This window comes from Dreissena polymorpha, chromosome 3 (assembly GCF_020536995.1).
Source record: "Dreissena polymorpha isolate Duluth1 chromosome 3, UMN_Dpol_1.0, whole genome shotgun sequence".
In the NCBI taxonomy this organism is placed as follows: domain Eukaryota; kingdom Metazoa; phylum Mollusca; class Bivalvia; order Myida; family Dreissenidae; genus Dreissena; species Dreissena polymorpha.
In genome coordinates, this window is record NC_068357.1 from 41126045 (window position 1) to 41143439 (window position 17395).

The 17395-nt window shown below is 32.5% G+C and overlaps 1 protein-coding gene across 3 annotated transcripts in view; it reads left to right on the plus strand.

Moving 5' to 3' along the window:
- The window catches only part of LOC127873807 (protein PF3D7_1417600-like), a 107869-nt gene that overhangs the window by 8069 nt on the left and 82405 nt on the right, over positions 1–17395 (plus strand). For 2 of the 3 annotated variants that reach the window (XR_008046397.1, XM_052417800.1), the window contains exon 2: positions 57–523. The exons of the other annotated variant lie outside the window; for it this stretch is intronic. The gene's annotated coding sequence lies outside the window, so the exon portion shown is untranslated. Of the gene's footprint in view, positions 1–56; positions 524–17395 lie in introns of those variants that run through there. 3 annotated transcript variants of the gene reach the window in all.

Here is a 17395-nt window from a genome sequence, read left to right on the forward strand (position 1 = left end):
AAATCACTGCATTAAATATTATTTTCTCACACACAAAAACTCAAATTGCCTTACAGGACTTTATCGGGACTGCGAGTGCGATGGGCGACATAAAATGGTTTAAGCTGAAGAATGACTACCAACTACCAAATGATGGTCTGAAAGCAAATATTATTAGTTATAGGTTGCTCGGAAGAAATAATGCAGCGTACTCTACATAAGATACTTTATATTTAATCTTGTACATAGGTGGGACATATTAGAATTGGTAATTTTGCTGTACAATGTTTATAAAAGGACGATATGCATACTTATATACAGCTTTAGCTTTATCTTTTTACATAGGTGGGATATTTTGGAATGGGTAATAATGTTGTAAATTTGTGTTATTTTTGTTCCATATCGAATATTGTCACTGTTGTTTGGAATTACAAAGTTGGTAAAACAAAATAAATACATCACATTCTGTCTTACATGCCAATGAAATTGTATGTTTTTTTATATTCGCTCTGGTTTGATTTGGAAATAAATGCTGAATAATTAAGCGCATTATTATGTTTAAACACTTAAAAAACTTAACAATAGCCTAAACATTGTCTTATTTGAACTGTAAGTTGTTATTTCTTGTAGTATTAGATTGTACTGATAAAAAACAACAACAGAAAACTCAATTTCAGTATTGAAAATGCTCTACATGTTAAATTGTGTAAGTATATTGCTATATTGTTCTATTATTTTTAATTATGTGTATGAAACACTTCACACGTCTAAGCTTATGTACAATAAATGAGTCATCTTTTTAACAGCATTACATTATCATGAATATTGTTTCAAGTGATATATATACAGAGACATATGCGTATGGTATTATGTTAATAGTGGGTCAATAAAATTTATTTGGGATAACTGTGTATGTGTTTCACTAAAGCAAAGGTAACGGTATGATATGAAGTCAGTTTCACATATTAAGAAACAATTCTTGACACTTTAACTTTTATTCTAAATTAAATATACAAAATATAAGTCATTTTATACAATCACAAAAGAATAAATATAATTGCGTACGTGTCACTTAAATAGATGCTGGTTGTTTTCTACCAACCGTCTAGTTGACCATTAACACACAAACACGACAGTGTAAAATTTGATAATCACATTTCTACAATTCATCTATATTTACATTATGTTACATTAAAATTGATATATGACGTTTAGAGAAACATGGCTAACGCATATTCTACAGACCTTGGTGGCCGTCATTAAGCTTTTTTAAATAAAACAATCATGTACGATTATGACGTTGACAATGCCTGAGCTGGCCATGCTGCACAGCCTCGAACTGTTATTTATTGGCGTTACCATGCATCATGTGGAAAAACTCCGGAATAAACGAACATTAGCTGTTGTTATTGCGTTTTGCAAATGCCGCTTAGTTTACAGAAGATGGACAATGGACATGACACAACTACTCGGAACGAATTGGGGTGATTGCAAGTAGGGTGATTGAAAGTGATTTAACTGCATGAAGAGTATTGATCATAAATCTCGATGCCAGTAACCAATATTTATATAAGGCTTATGTTTATATAAGGCTTATGTAATTGTTTCTCCTATTAAAAATTTTATGTTAAGCTCGCCATGAATATAGAGGGTTTTTGTTTCAATTTATTTATCTTAAACACAGTGTTAATCTGATTTAAAAAGACATTATAATTTATCCGTGATCTTTCGGGCAACGTATTTAGTAAATAACAGTATTGATTATGTCTTATAATAGAAAGCAACTGGACTTGTTTTAAAAAAAGAAAGCAACTGGATAAAAACACAAACAAATTATCATTTTCATCAACCTCCACCTCTTTAAATGATTAAAATGTGTACTTCAACTGTAAAAGGGCTAAACAATAGAGACAAACGCATAAAAATCTTTAAATGGTTAGACGAAAAAAAGTATATACCTATTACAAGAAAGTCACTTGACACATACTTTAGCACAAACCTTAAAAGATGAATGGGACGGAGACATCTGTCTCAGTGGACTACATACTAATAAGCAAGGCATTGCCTTTCTGATAAAAAAAATTATATAGGGATCACAGTCGATAACTTTAACGAAATAATAATTGGCAGACTAGCAAGTATAGACATCAACATACACGAAACACAATTAAAATTAATCAACGTTTACGGCCCTAACATAGATGATTCCACATTCTACGAAACATTACAATCCTTTATAATTAATAACCAAGATAAAAACATTATAGTCGGGGGTGATTTCAATACTGCTCTTAACCCATTATTAGATAAAAAGAAGGGAAACCTTTATACTAATCCTAAAAATAGAAAAAAAAATAAATAACATAATTGAAAACTACAATATGATAGACATCAGGCGTACAGTATATCCAAACGAAAGCAAATTCACTCAAACAGAAAAATAACAATATTTTGTAGATTATACTATTTTTATACGCCCGTTTTAAAAAAACGGGACGTATTATAGTTTCACCTTGGCGGGCGGGTGGGCGGGCGGCGTCCACAGCAGTTTCCGCTCTCTAATTCAAATAGTTTTCATCCGATCGTCACCAAACTTGGTCAGAAGTTGTATCTAGACAATATCTAGGTCAAGTTCAAATATGGGTCATGCCGGGTCAAAAACTATGTCACAGGGTCACTTAATGCATTTCAAGCATTTAGCATGGTTTCCGCTCTCTAATTCAAATAGTTTTCATCCGATCTTTACCAAACTTGGTAAGAAGTTGTATCTCGACAATATTTAGGTCAAGTTCGAATATGGGTCATGCCGAGTCAAAAACTAGATCACGGGGTCACTTAGTGCATTTCAAGCATTTAGCATGGTGTCCGCTCTCTAATAGAAGTAGTTTTCATCCGATAATCGCCAAACTTGGTCAGAAGTTGTATCTAGACAATATTTATATCAAGTTCGAATATGGGTCATGCAAGGTCAAAAACTAACTTAAACCAGTTCAAGCATTTAGCATGGTGTCCGCTCTCTAATTGAAGTAGTTTTCATCCGATCTTCACCAAATTTGGTCAGAAGTTGTGTCTAGACAATATCTAGGTCAAGTTCAAATATGGGTCATGCCGGGTCAAAAACTAGATCACGAGGTCACTAAGTGAATTTTAAGCATTAAGCATGGTGTCCGCTCTCTAATTGAAGTAGTTTTCATCTGATCTTCACCAAATTTGGTCAGAAGTTGTGTCTAGATGATATGTAGGTCAAGTTCAAATATGGGTCATGGTAAAGTTATCAAGTTGTCCAAACCTTCAAACGGACGTATCTTGTGACAGTTTGGCACTCTTGTTAATATCTGAGTCTCTTTGCAACATTATTGACAAATGTAGCATAAAACCAGGATTCATGACTGACCACTCTCTAGTTGAACTTAAACTGCACAAAACACAACCTGAAAGAGGCCCAGGATACTTTAAAATTAACAACAGCATCTTATTAGATACACAATATCAAACGCAAATAAAACAAGAAATATTCAATACAGTTCAAAATAATAAAGATGCGAACCCAACACCTTATGGGAAGTAATTAAAGGAAATATACGTAACACAACAATCAGATACACATCATTTAAACAAAAAGAAACACACAAACTTGAAACGGAAACCATCAAAATCATTGAAACACTTAAAAAATCAATTACATGAAACAAACACAAACGAGACCAAAGCCATTGAAAATGAACATAAAAAAAACAAGTATTAGAAGGAATTTATCATACACATCTCAATGGTATATTACTAAGAGCACGTGCACAGCATGTTGAACACAATGAAAAAAAATACAAAATACTTCGCAAACATCGAAAAACGTAGAAGTGAACCAAAAACTATACAAAAATTAGTAGTCAATGTCGAAGAAATAACAAACAGAACTCAAATACTAGAAGAACAACGTTCATTTTTCGAAACCCTCTATAAACGAAAAAATGTTGAAAATAACACCCTTTTTAAAAATACACACCATGCTTTAAATCAAGAAGAAAAACTACTGAACGACGGATTACTTAATGAATATGAATGTGGATTAGCACTAAAAAAATGCAAACTAACAAAAGTCCAGGATCTGATGGCATCACAATCGAATTTTATAAATATTCTGGAATGATATAAAAACACACCTAATTAATTCACTTAACTATTCATTTAACACCAAAAACTTAACTACGCTACAAAAACAAGGTATAATATCACTCATTCCAAAACCTGGAAAAAGCTTAGAATCCTTATCAAACTGGCGCCCGATTAGTTTACTGAACAATGATTATAAAATTGCAACTAAAAGTATATCAAACAGAATAAAAAAATATTACCATCAATCATTTCAAGATCCGAATATGGTTTCATTAAAGGACGTTACATTGGTGAAAACGTATGTCTGATACAAGAATGCATAAATTATTTCAACCAACTAAACAATTCTGGCCTCATTTTCTTTGCAGACTTCGAAAAGGCTTTCGATTCACTAGACCATTCGTTTATGTTCTTTTGCTTAAAAAATATGAATTTCGGTTAAAGTCTTATTCAATGGGTTAAACTATTTTACACCGATATTTACAGTATAATTATTAACAATGGCTTTTTCTCAAACAGTTTTAACATCGAACGAGGGGTAAGACAAGGATGTCCACTTTCATCCTCGCTATTTATTATATGCATCGAATATCTATCACACTATATCCAATCAAATAAATATATAAAGGGAATATCTCTAGAACCCGAAGATGAAATTAGAAAGTCCCTTTTTGCTGACGATGCAACTTATTTTTTAAATAACAGTAGTGACTCATTCGATAATCTTATAGAATCGCTAACCCTTTTTGGAATGGTATCTGGTCTTAAACAAAACAAAAGAAAATGCACTGTGCTACGAGTAGGTAAATTCCAACAAAGTATATTCATCTTAAAAAATAAATGAAATTCAACTGGTCATCAGATGAAGCAACAACGTTAGGAATAACCTTTACAAACAATGACAATGAAACAATTCTAAAAAACATATTGCCTAAATTACAAAAAAATAAAAAAAATGTTTAAAATCATGGCAGCATCGTAAACTTACACTAATCGGAAAAAACACCGTGTTGAAAACGTTTGCACTCCCTAAATTAATTTATACACTAACAGTTCCCCCAAACCCACCAAATGATATTATTGAAGATATAAAATCAGAAATATTTAATTTCATATGGGACGGTAAACCTGATAAAATTAAGCAAACTCAATTAATTCAATCAGTAGAATATGGAGGTATCAGACTAACGGATATGAATTCATTTCTGAATGCAATCAAATGCAGTTGGGACAAAAGATATTTAGATAACACCAATACGAGTAAATGAAAATTATTCTACCAGAAAATCCTTAAAACATATGGTGACTCCTTACTTTTTGAATGTAATATCGACAACAATATCTTAGACAAAATTTCAACCAAAAACATATTTCTATCGAATGTTTTTTCGGCAATGTGTAAAGTTACTCATAATTTAGAAACCAAAATAAACAGTAGAATCATTCTATGGAACAATAAAGACATAACTACTAATAACAAGATAAGTATTTGTGCAAAGCATCAAAGGGCGTCGGGAATTTCAGTGTAAAAGGCACTCAATGAAGTTACATGGAACGATTTTTTTTCTACTGTAAATATAAATATATTGGCCGATTATTTTAAACAAAATAGAAAAAAGATACTGGTATAACCATTATCTCTGATTTTGTGTTATAACCCCCAAATAACCATTATTTATGGTGCTGTGTTATAACTCCCAAATAACCATTATCTATGATTTTGTGTTGTAACCCCCAAATATTTCATAGTTTATTTTATTTATATTGGTTTCCTTTTTTACTGGCATCCGTGTGCAGTTTTCATTAATGGAACAGAACTGTGTAGGTTTAAAAAAAATCTGCTTCACCTTGTAAGCGTAATTTCATATTTTTCTCAACTTCAAGGGGAGAGGATTCTGAACTTATTCTTACGTTGCTCATTTACGATAGGGGTTGAGTACTCATTGATATGAAAACACTGTAAAAGTTTTAAGTGTTAACGACCCCCCCCCACCCTCTCACACATATATATTTCATTGGCATAATAAAAACAGAAAATGGTTACGATAAAACAGCATATTTATTTAAACTAAAATGTCTACAGGAAAACAAAAAGTTAACATAGAACACAAATAAAATAATTTGATTCTACTGGGGCTCGAACTTTGGGCCTCTCACATGTGAAGCGAGCGTGTAACCACTACACTACGGAACCGCTTGAAAAATCACCTTCTAACTAAGATATTAATAAGCTATTTATAGTCGGTTTAAATGTAAACCCGGAAGTTTAAACGCTGGATAGTGAGCGGAGTTTAAGGTTGATACCAAAGGGTCCATACCACTGGCAAGATACGGGTCAGGCCTGCGGCCTTCTATATGTCGTTTTTTTTAAACCTGTAGGGGGACTTGATAGTAATGAGACTGGGGTGCTGTGATGGTTCTCCTTATTGATAAGCGGCTGCTTCCTTTATCAAGACTCATTATTACAATTAATAATACGTGTCGCGCTTCGCGCTCTATAGCGCCTTTATTAGTAACTAGGTGGTTGCTAGGATAGTGGAACAAAGAAGTTTTGTTTTTATACAAAACCAGAATGTTTCACCGGTTCGCGTATTTGCCCAGTCCCTGTGATCTTTTATTATTGCCCAGTCCCCGTGATCAGTAATTAATTAAAACAATTAGCTTTGCATTATTGGCAATAATGTTGTAGTAAATGTAATAGGCACAAATGCAGTAAGTATTTACACTAATTTACACACAAAAAATCACCACTATGAAATATATTATGACAACAAAAATATATACATTGATCCGTAAAATAACTTCTCCTCCCATAAGCGAAAAAAAAAGTATTACATACTAGTCGCTGCACTTCAGTGCGACGCCAATAAAGAATCATTCACAATTAAATAATTAAATTAACTTCGATTTCTGTTATGACAGCGTTTTTAAATAAAAATGAACTAACAACTTTATAAATATTCATAAACAGGATTTGCAGAATAGATTGGCACCAGCTTGTGTTTGGCTCGTTTTAAAAACATATCCGTCACCAATTTCACTTTTACATATGTACCAAATGACTTTTGTATATATTCAAAACCATTGAGCAGTAGCTGTCAACCAACATCATTTACAAATCAGTGAATGTTTTTTTTTTCATGTTGATGTTTAAATTTACGTTAGAAGATAATAAAAAACTAATATTATGAAATTCCACGGAGCTCTGCATTATTTAGAACGTCTGATTGATTTGGGGCACATGTATTGTGAAAAGGGGCATTACCTGATTGAACATCAAGTAATAATACACGCACATGGTTAGATTGAAAAAAGAATACTTGATGATTACAGTTAACAATTGATGAGAATACTCGTAATCGTTGATACATCGACTATCTCCGGAATACTCCGTAAAAGCAGATTGAAGCAATAATCGTCTGCTGGTCCAGGGTGATTGATAATATACCAGAATACGGTTGAAATAAACGAACAACAACCAGTTATGTAATACCTTTAATGTATCATACCTATAGGTTGATATCGACCTGATACAAACGTGTCTCATATAAGTTTTCCTATTGAGTTAGTACGCCCTTTTGATCTCTTTTATTGATGGTGGCCTTTGATATCTTCAATCGTCTACGACAAGTGTGCAATTATAAATTTAACGTGTCTACAATGCAAGTATCTTTAAATGGTGCAACATTAAGGTTGATATGCGACGTTAAAAGGACTGTCCAACAGTCAAAAGCGTCGTTCGACGCAAATCGATATTTTGGGGAACTACGAGGATTGCTTATATAGCTAAAAAATACCTCCGCATTAGTCGTGAGCGTGGATGGTCGATTGGTTAAGTCGTGCGACATTTTACTCCATAACTCCATGACTCTAGGGGTCAGTGGTTCGAGCCATGTGGAGGTTAACGTTTTTTCTTCTTTTTTGAAATTTGTATTCTTATTTTTACTGGAGCTTTTTAGTTCAAATGTTTATATGTATCTATATAAAGCATTTTAAGCAGTTAATGACAAGCTTTAATACATGCCAAAATCTGTTGGACAGTCCCTTTAAGCGAACAAGATTATACTTTAGAATGACAAAAATAATCATGGGACCGTCAAACATCACCTATGAGAACTGGTATGATATACGGAGCTTTGTAAAAATAAATAATAATTCAGATTAAAATAATGCACTATCCTTTATTTCCTAAGGTGATCATAAGATTGTGTCAGATAATGGTAGAGGAACGTCTCATTTAAGAGAATTGATATGAGATGGGTAATGAAAGAAGTAGATTTTTCCTCAAATACGTCTTCTGTAAATAACTGATTGTTATGAAACTGCTGTCCACAAATATATTTCTTTACCATATGCCGTTCACAAATCTTTGTGTCATGTTGTACATAATGTCAAACATCTTTAATGCACAGTTAAAAAAAAACTCGTGAAACACACTAAATGTTTAAGGGGTGTTGCGGCAGTTTATTTAATCGAGGATATATTTATAGCAACACCGATGCTATTATCACAACCCAATAGTTTTGTTATTAGAATCATAACAAATTAATGACCGAGTAGGCTCATAATAGGTACTCAGTGGTTCGATCCCAGGTGCGGTTAACTTTTTTTTATTCTTTTTTTCTTTCTTTTATTTCATTCTTGTTTTTTTCCTTGAGCTCTTTAGTCCTGTTGTTTACATTAATCAATTTTAAGTATTTAATCAGAAACTTTCAAACATGCCGAAATCTGTCAACAAGTCCCTTTTATTGATGATTAAGGTCGAGTTTGATACTGTATGGTCTTATGTTTGTGATTAAATATTGTATTAGTGTTGTTGTTTTTTAGTAAGCCATTGTGATCCCAATTAAGATTGTAAACAATATATATTTTTTCATATCTCTAACAGTCTATGTACCGGTACTTGGGTTTCGCCTAATTGCTGTATTGTATGAAATTTGACACAGACGGTAGGGATAGTTAAACAAAAAAATCTCTGTTAAAAGTACGGTGACCCCCTTTTTTATTTTTGTGTTATGATAACAATACGTAGATGAACATATTTGAGCAGTTTCGCAAAAAGTTATTAGATAGAACTTTTTTAAATTCCATTTTTGTGGTTAAAATAGTACAAAATTGATGTTTTTTTGGGTGACATAAAAATTATAAAAATTAAATTACTTCAAATTTAACTTGTGTTTTCCATTTTTTTGGTTGTTTGTGGTTTAATTAAATGGTATATGATATATATTAGCTTATATAATATCTACATGTTGCCAATTTCATAGGTTATTAATCATTTTTATGCAATTAGAGATTTTTCAGTTTTAATGAAAAAGTACATGTTATATAATGGTGAATAAAATCATAACAAGGCCGGTGACCCTATGTTTTTATTTCATTTTTCATATAGTATTTGTATGTAGTACTTGAATAAAAATTTTGAGCAAAAGTTATTAGATGGAAAAAAAATCAGCAAAACTGCAGCAACACCCCTTAAGATTTTTACAAGTTATCAAATGTCTTCAATGTGGATAGTGTTCTAACATCTACATTTTGTATTAAAATTGTTCTAAATTACGTCCCAATTATTAAGCACATAAAACGCCAAAATCATCTCATGTTGACGCTATATGTCACATGTGCGACTTTATATTTCGTTGTAAGTTATCCAACATGAACATATCAGTTCAAACCCCACATTTTATCCACACAATACCACTTTTGGAGATCCCACCTACACCATCGTCAATTTTCTCATTTCGTTTTATCAATGGAGAAAACTTCTACAACCGTCAAAATTTGGGAATTTTTTAAAGTCTATCAAGGCGTATTGTGGGCAGGTAGTGAGGGTTACTTGAAAAGCTTCTCTCGTATTCTCTTCCTGATAGCCACCCTTCCTCTTTTATTCGATTAAGGTCTGTAACTCCGCCTAATTGATTGCCCATTAGCCTAAAGACCAAAGTATGAGTACATGATGAAACGGAATCTAATATGTACATGTTCAAAGTATGGGGGGGGGGGCAATACTCAATTTAAAATGTTATAGATTCTCAAAAAGAATGTACGCGTTATATTTAAACAAGCGAAACACTTGTCCCAGAGTTGGACCCATGGGCAGGCAATTTTGAACAGTTATGCAGTTGTTTTTATACTTTTATGGAGTTCAATATAAACAGACTGTGAATATATTGCTGTCAGATACACACGGTATTAACAAAGTTTGTTCTTGGGTTTGGTACTTGCAAATCAATGACTGTATTGATCATCCTTCTTTAATGGAGTTGTTTACCCTCGGGACTTCGGTTGAAAACAATTGCCCGAAAACACTGCTTAAAAGCACATAAAAACTTAGCGGTAAAAGGCCGTTTAAGGCCATGTGGTCAGCCCGATTTTACTGGGCTGACCCATGTATACATTAGGGGACTTTGCAGTGTTGATGCGGTGCTTTAATTCAAATCTAATGATTTAAAAATATATTTAAGTATAACTATTAAAAAGCGCTATAAATAAAAATTTCAACAAAAATCTTTGTGGATATATCATAACTACGAAAGCAGTTTTGCATTGGCCCGCTGTTTTAGTAACGAGCGTTTTCATTGGCCTTTAACTTAAAGACCTTGACATACGGTTCATTATGTATAATGTAAACATTGTTTCAATTTAAATGAGAGGAAATATAGGAAAAATATGATAAACACATGTATTGTATTATTATAATAAATCGTTATGAAGATGATATTGTTTTATTGCTTATTTTGAGTTCCTTGCTGTTGTTTATGTTAAAATGATAGAAGAAAAGAGAGAATAGCCCAATTTGTATAAGTAGGGATGGTGAAAACACACACTTGTGTGTGTGGCATGATCATAACTAGACCCAATGTTCAGCATATGCTGCAATAGAGTTGTTGGAGTCTTTTAACTTTGTGATCTTTGTTTCAGGTGTCATTCCCACATGGAATTACTTTTAACTTTAATTTAAATTAGAAGAGAAAAGTTACACGGGAGGATATTATGTTTGAAATAAACAAAATATTAGTATTTTAGGGACTTACCAGATCACAAAGTGGTGCAACATTTCTAGTATGTGTTTACCAACTTAATTGGACTAATGGTTAGTGTAAATCTAATGTTAGAGTTATTTTGATGTAACAAAAACAAAAACAATTGGGAAATATACAAATTATTGGACATTTGTGAAGGTAGAGCTTGGTTAAATAGCTCTCTGTAATAAATGGATTGGCATGTATACATGCATTTATGTAAAATATGTTATATACTTGCATTTTCGTTGTATTTTAGTATATATTTATATGTGTGACTCAATGGTGTACACTTGCTGACAGGGAATATAGCCGTCATGCTCCAACATAAGACCCTGTCTGTATGGAACCTTTAAAAGGATTGGACTATGAAGAAAAGGCGTCCCCCCTCCCAGAGTGGCGTTATGACAATATTTCAAAAAGAAAGTTAATAATAATAATTATAGAATAAGGGTTATAACTAATTTGTCGCCAAACAGTCACCACAGTAGGGCCACGTAAAAATACATAAAAGTAACTGATATACATTATGTACAACACCACGTGCATTTAATAATGGATGAAACACAAGTTGCCACCCTTGGGGGTTAAAAAGAAGGAATTTTGGAAGTTAAGGCTGGTGTGGGGGTGGGGGGGGGTGGGGGGGGGGTCGCCAGCAGGGGTAATACAACTGGTAGAGGTATAAGGTAGATAATTGGGGTGTGGACGTGTACTTTTATGAGAGTTTTTTCCCCTGGACCAGTGGGAGTGCACGCTCAATGGAGACTAATAAAAATACAAACAGCAAATAAAAAATAAAAAATAAGATGATAGTTGTAATACTGAGATAATCCAGTAAAATATGAAATGGACAGAAATGTCCAAATTATACTGTAATGCAGAAAATAACCAATTAGAGAATATATCCATCCTATAAAACTTAAAATATAGGGAATACAAATTTAAAAAAAAGGAAAAAAAGTACAATCGTACCTTAATTGCTCTCAAAATAAAATAGCAATTTTAAGAAAAAGTGACAATAACACCAAAAAGTTGGTATTACCATGGATAGGGCAAAAAATAGGTTTTTGCAACGTATATGACCCTGCACCGTGCACTCCAGTCCGCCATGGCTCTTTGAGTTTGATGGGGATGAGGGGTTGTCAGAGGGGAAGAGAAGGGGTGCAATGCAGCCAACAGATCGAGGTTAATGGACGGCCTTGTCCTTTCTTTTAGTTTAAAACTGCAATAAAATATGGGTGCTTTAAGACACTGAAACGTGTATATGGCGAACTAACGTTATACTAACAATAAAATGTTTCAGGTAATTGCCAATGGCCTGATTTAGAAAGGGCGGGGTGGAACATTAACTCTTTGAAAAACGTAAAACAAGGTTATGTCAAAGTTATATAAATCCAAAACACTTATAATGAAACTATGTCAAAGTTAAACAAAGTTAACACGATTTTAAAAAAAGACAGGCTCATGACTGTATAAAATTAGTGGGTGCTGGCTGCTCTCCCTCCCTCAATGACCTAGATCTTGTCAGTTATCTGGCAGTCTAGTAGGTAGTCGGCAAGACCGGGAACCAGCGAGTAATGGCGGCTTTCTTTGAGCGCTCGACAAAATAAGTGATCATTTATTAAATAAAACCATAAAAACATTTTTGCGACAGTGCGTTTTAGTGCCTGTGCAACCCGGGATAAATGATGTAACGAACCACAAAAGACAGCTTGGCATGGATTGGAACTAAAGGCGTTTTAATGACACGGTAACTTTTGAATATAAATGTATTGGGTGCGGCCATATTGTTTTTACCTGATGTTTACCTGTGTTGCCTGCGTTGTACACGGTTTGTGACCTCAAGTGTAACGGTACAATGTGAAGGCCACCCACGCTCGACAAACCAATGTATACTGGGCAAAATTAGTGAGATAACAAAGTGATTTGGACAATGACAACTGAAGAAAAGAAACGTAAAAAGGGCATAAACTCTACTGGTAGTATCAGTGAAATTGATTTGCAAGAATCACCATCACAAAACAAACAACAAGAACAAACTCCAAAACCTCAAAAAACTCGAAAGGCAAAAATGTCAAAAGTTGGAGAGACAAATTGGAAATCAGAGTATAACGTGTCCTCTGAAATAAATGACATGAAATCTCAACTAAAAGACATTAATCATAAGTTAGCAAATGTAGCATCAACTGTCGATAGGTCTATTGAAGAATTAAATTCCAAAATTAAACAACTTATAGAAAAAGACGACGCACGAATTAAAAATACCATGAGAGAACTATTATCTGGCATGAAAGACGATATAGTGATTTCACTTTCAAAACAGATCGAAGTGCTTGAATCGAGATTATTCGAACGCGAAGTAGAAAATGATAAACTTAAACAGGAAGTTAAAGGGCTGAACAAGAAACTTGCAGATCAAGAAAAAGTCAATTCCAAACTGGCTAATTCAATCGCCAAGAACGAATCTGAAAGGAGAAATATTGAGAATGAGGCAAATCAATATAGCCGAAGTAACAATATAATCATTAGCGGAATTTCGCATATTGAAGAAATCGTTGAGGGAAAAAAACAATTCAAGAGGTTTGAAACCGCTAAGGAAACAACCAAATACATGGTTGAAACCCTGAACACCAAACTGGGCTGCCGGATAGACACAAGCGATATCGACATCGCACATCGTTTGAAGAAAGGACCAGACGGTAAGAAGGACATTATAGTGCGTTTCCAGTCGAGGTTACTGCGAAACTCAGTGCTAAAACAAGGTCGTGTTCTCCGCCAATCAGGCATATTTGTTAGAGAAGACCTCACTCCTCTGAACTTAGAGATCTTCATGAGTGTCAAACGAAAAATGTCTGACGAAGTGTCCAGTGTATGGACCCGTAATGGGGTTATCTTCTTCAAAAACACACAGGAACAGGTCACCCGCGTCCACTATGAGGACTATCAGACCTGGCTAGACCTGCCCTGGCCAAAACGAACAACAAAATAACGACGGTCAGTGCCGTCATTATCTATCACTGAACAGTATAGACTTGTGAATGATTTAAACTGTGCTATCATGCGTAACAGAACTTATAAGTGGATGTAATTATAACAGCTCTCGTATCATCATAATTTTCAGAAGCGGTTAAATAGGTTCACGAAATAAACGCATTTCTTTTGTGTTGTCACCTTTTTATAGACAAGGTCAACAAAGAATAGCATAAATGATAAATATTGTTTTCACGTAAATAAATATTACAATAATAAGCAGTTAACAAAATCAACGTTTTTGTATTAGGCATTAGCATAACATGACAAAATAAGTAATAATGCGTTTGATAATATTTATTGTTAACAACTTCTTATGTAAAGTGCTTACATCAGAGAAAACTATAAGAGAACATAATAGAGCAATAAATAATATTTATAAATATTATATAAATGTGACATTTAGTTTACTAATTATTGTATACTGATAGCTACACCAATGATACATCAAGCTCGCGATGTTTACATAGTGTATTTTGTATAATACATGTAATAGTGTAATTAAACTGTAAAATAATAAAACTATATAGAGAACATCAACTATAAGCAATAAATAATAATATTTATAAATATCATAAACATGTTTCACTAAATAGACTTATTATTTTACAGTGATATATACAACAAAAATTAATCTAGATCACAATGTTTATATGTTGTATTTCTGTATGCTTTTGTATAGTGTAATTAAATTGTAAAAAAAACTTTATAGAGAACATCAACTATAAGCAATAAATAAAAATATTTATAAATATCATATACATGTTACACTAAATAGACATATTATATTATAGTGATATATACAACAAAAATTAATTTAGATCACAATGTTTATATATTGTATTTTTGCATATATATTTAAATAGTGTTATTCAAGTGTAAAATAATAAATAAGTATTCAAATAAAAATAAAAATCAAACTGTAAAATAATAAATAAGAATTCAAACAATAATAGTAAATATATACATCACAATATATACATATGTTTTCTCTTTATTATAGTGTGGTGTATTTGCGAGCACTATTCTTTAAAACCGTTGTCGAATATATTGCCTTCCACCGTTGTTTTTTTTCTTTTGGGGGGGGGGGTATTCCTTTTTTGTTAAAGGCACAAGAGAAGCATACATACATCTGTTGTCCCATTTTGGGTCTATATCCATATATTTACGATGCTAATATATATATATATATATATATATATATATATATATATATATATATATATATATATATATATATATATATATATATATATATATATATACATATATATGTATGTATATATATATATATAAATATAAATATTTGTTTATATATTTTTTTTTATAATACCCCTTTGTGCTCTTCTTCTCTTTAGAGAAAAGGGTAATATTCATAAATTTTGTGGCTCATTTTGCTTCTATATCCATGTATGTACGATGCTAATATTTCAATTATAGCACTGTATACTATTCTTGCAAATATTTGTCAATATACTGCCTTTTAACGGTATTGTTTGTAAAAAGATCGAACGTGAAGCATGCAATTATTTGTTGTTGCAATTACATTTATACCTATGTGTCTATTTTTTTAGGGCAGAATTGTTTCATGCAATGTTTCCAACTTTCTCTTAAATATATCTCTCAATGTTACGTGTGTTAAATTCCTAAACCGCATCTCTTTTTTTCGTTTTCGCAAAAGAGAGCAACTAAGGAAAATGATATAGCATATTTAACAATGTGTAGTATCTCCATAAGTTTCTTCTATTGGAAGATTCATTCCCACGGGGATCCGCACATACTGTGTTTTCTATACAAGCCCTTTATTAAGTACCATTCGTACTAAATTGTGTAGTTACTTGTACATATTTTCCTGTATTGTGTATGTTCGGACTACACTATCCTCACAAACAGTTGTCAAATACATTGCATTTTCAACAAACGTAAAGTGGTATATTTGCGATGCACCTTTCTATTTTCATATTTACTGAATTTGTTTTGGCAGCACTATCAGTAAGTTGCGCAATATATTGCCTTCCGCCTTTTTTTGTTTCTGTATTGTTCCAATCTATTAAAGGCAAAAAGGAAACACATAAATTTGTTGTCTCGCTTTGCTTCTATACCCATTTATCTACAATGATAATATTTGTTGCCTCTATATTCATGTATGTATGTATTTACGATGCTATTATTTCATTTATAGTGCATGCCCTAGTAAACATTTGTCAATGCATAGCCTTCCACGGTATCGTTTGAAACACTAACGATAAAGATGTGTAAATATGCGCAGTGCAGTGCAAACTGAAATTCTAGTTAATTTAAAAGATGAGAGAATCTTGACACTGCACTAAATCTGGAATTAATTTTTATCAAATATAATTCCTTTATAGGATATAATTGTAAGAATTTATTACAATCCACAAAACCTTCCAATTTTAATCCTTATTCATTTAATCACTGTTAATATAATAAGACGTGAACTAAATTTATGCAATGCACTGCATATTGTAATAATATAGATGATTTAGTTCATTTTCTTGTATTAACACTCGGTATGTTTTCCAGCTGTATATTTTATGTCGATATAGCTATACATTGTCACAAATTGTATAAAATGTGTTTATAGAGCTAATCCATGCTTAGGCTGTCTGACTAAATTTTCAGGTATTGTTTTTGTACATATAATGTTTTTTTGTTGTCTCCTTTTAATCTATATATGGTTGCATAGAGAAAAAAATACGTTCTCACGTATGATTTTGTTAATCATAATACAATGTATTGTTTATGAAACATCCATTGCTGAGACTTGGGACATGAATTTTTGCATACAGAGTACTCATCTGACCCATAACTCCATTACGCTTAACCTATTGTGTAGGATGAATAGCTCTTCTCTATTTTTCAAAATAAAACGAACCGGTCAAGCACACACACATAATCATTCACATCACCTTCCACCTTTTTAAATGATTAAAATATGTACTTTGAATGTAAAAGGGCTAAACAATAAAGACAAACGAATAAAAATCTTCAAATGGTTAGACGAAAAAAAAAATAGTGTATGCCTACTACAAGAAAGTCACTTGACACATACTTTAGCACAAACCTTAAAAGATGAATGTGACGGAGACATCTAACTCAGTGGGCAACATACTAATAAACAAGGCATTGCCTTTCTGATTAAAAACAATATAGGGATCACAGTCGATAACTTTAACGAAATAATAATTGGCAGACTAGCAAGTATAGATATCAAAATACATGAAACACAA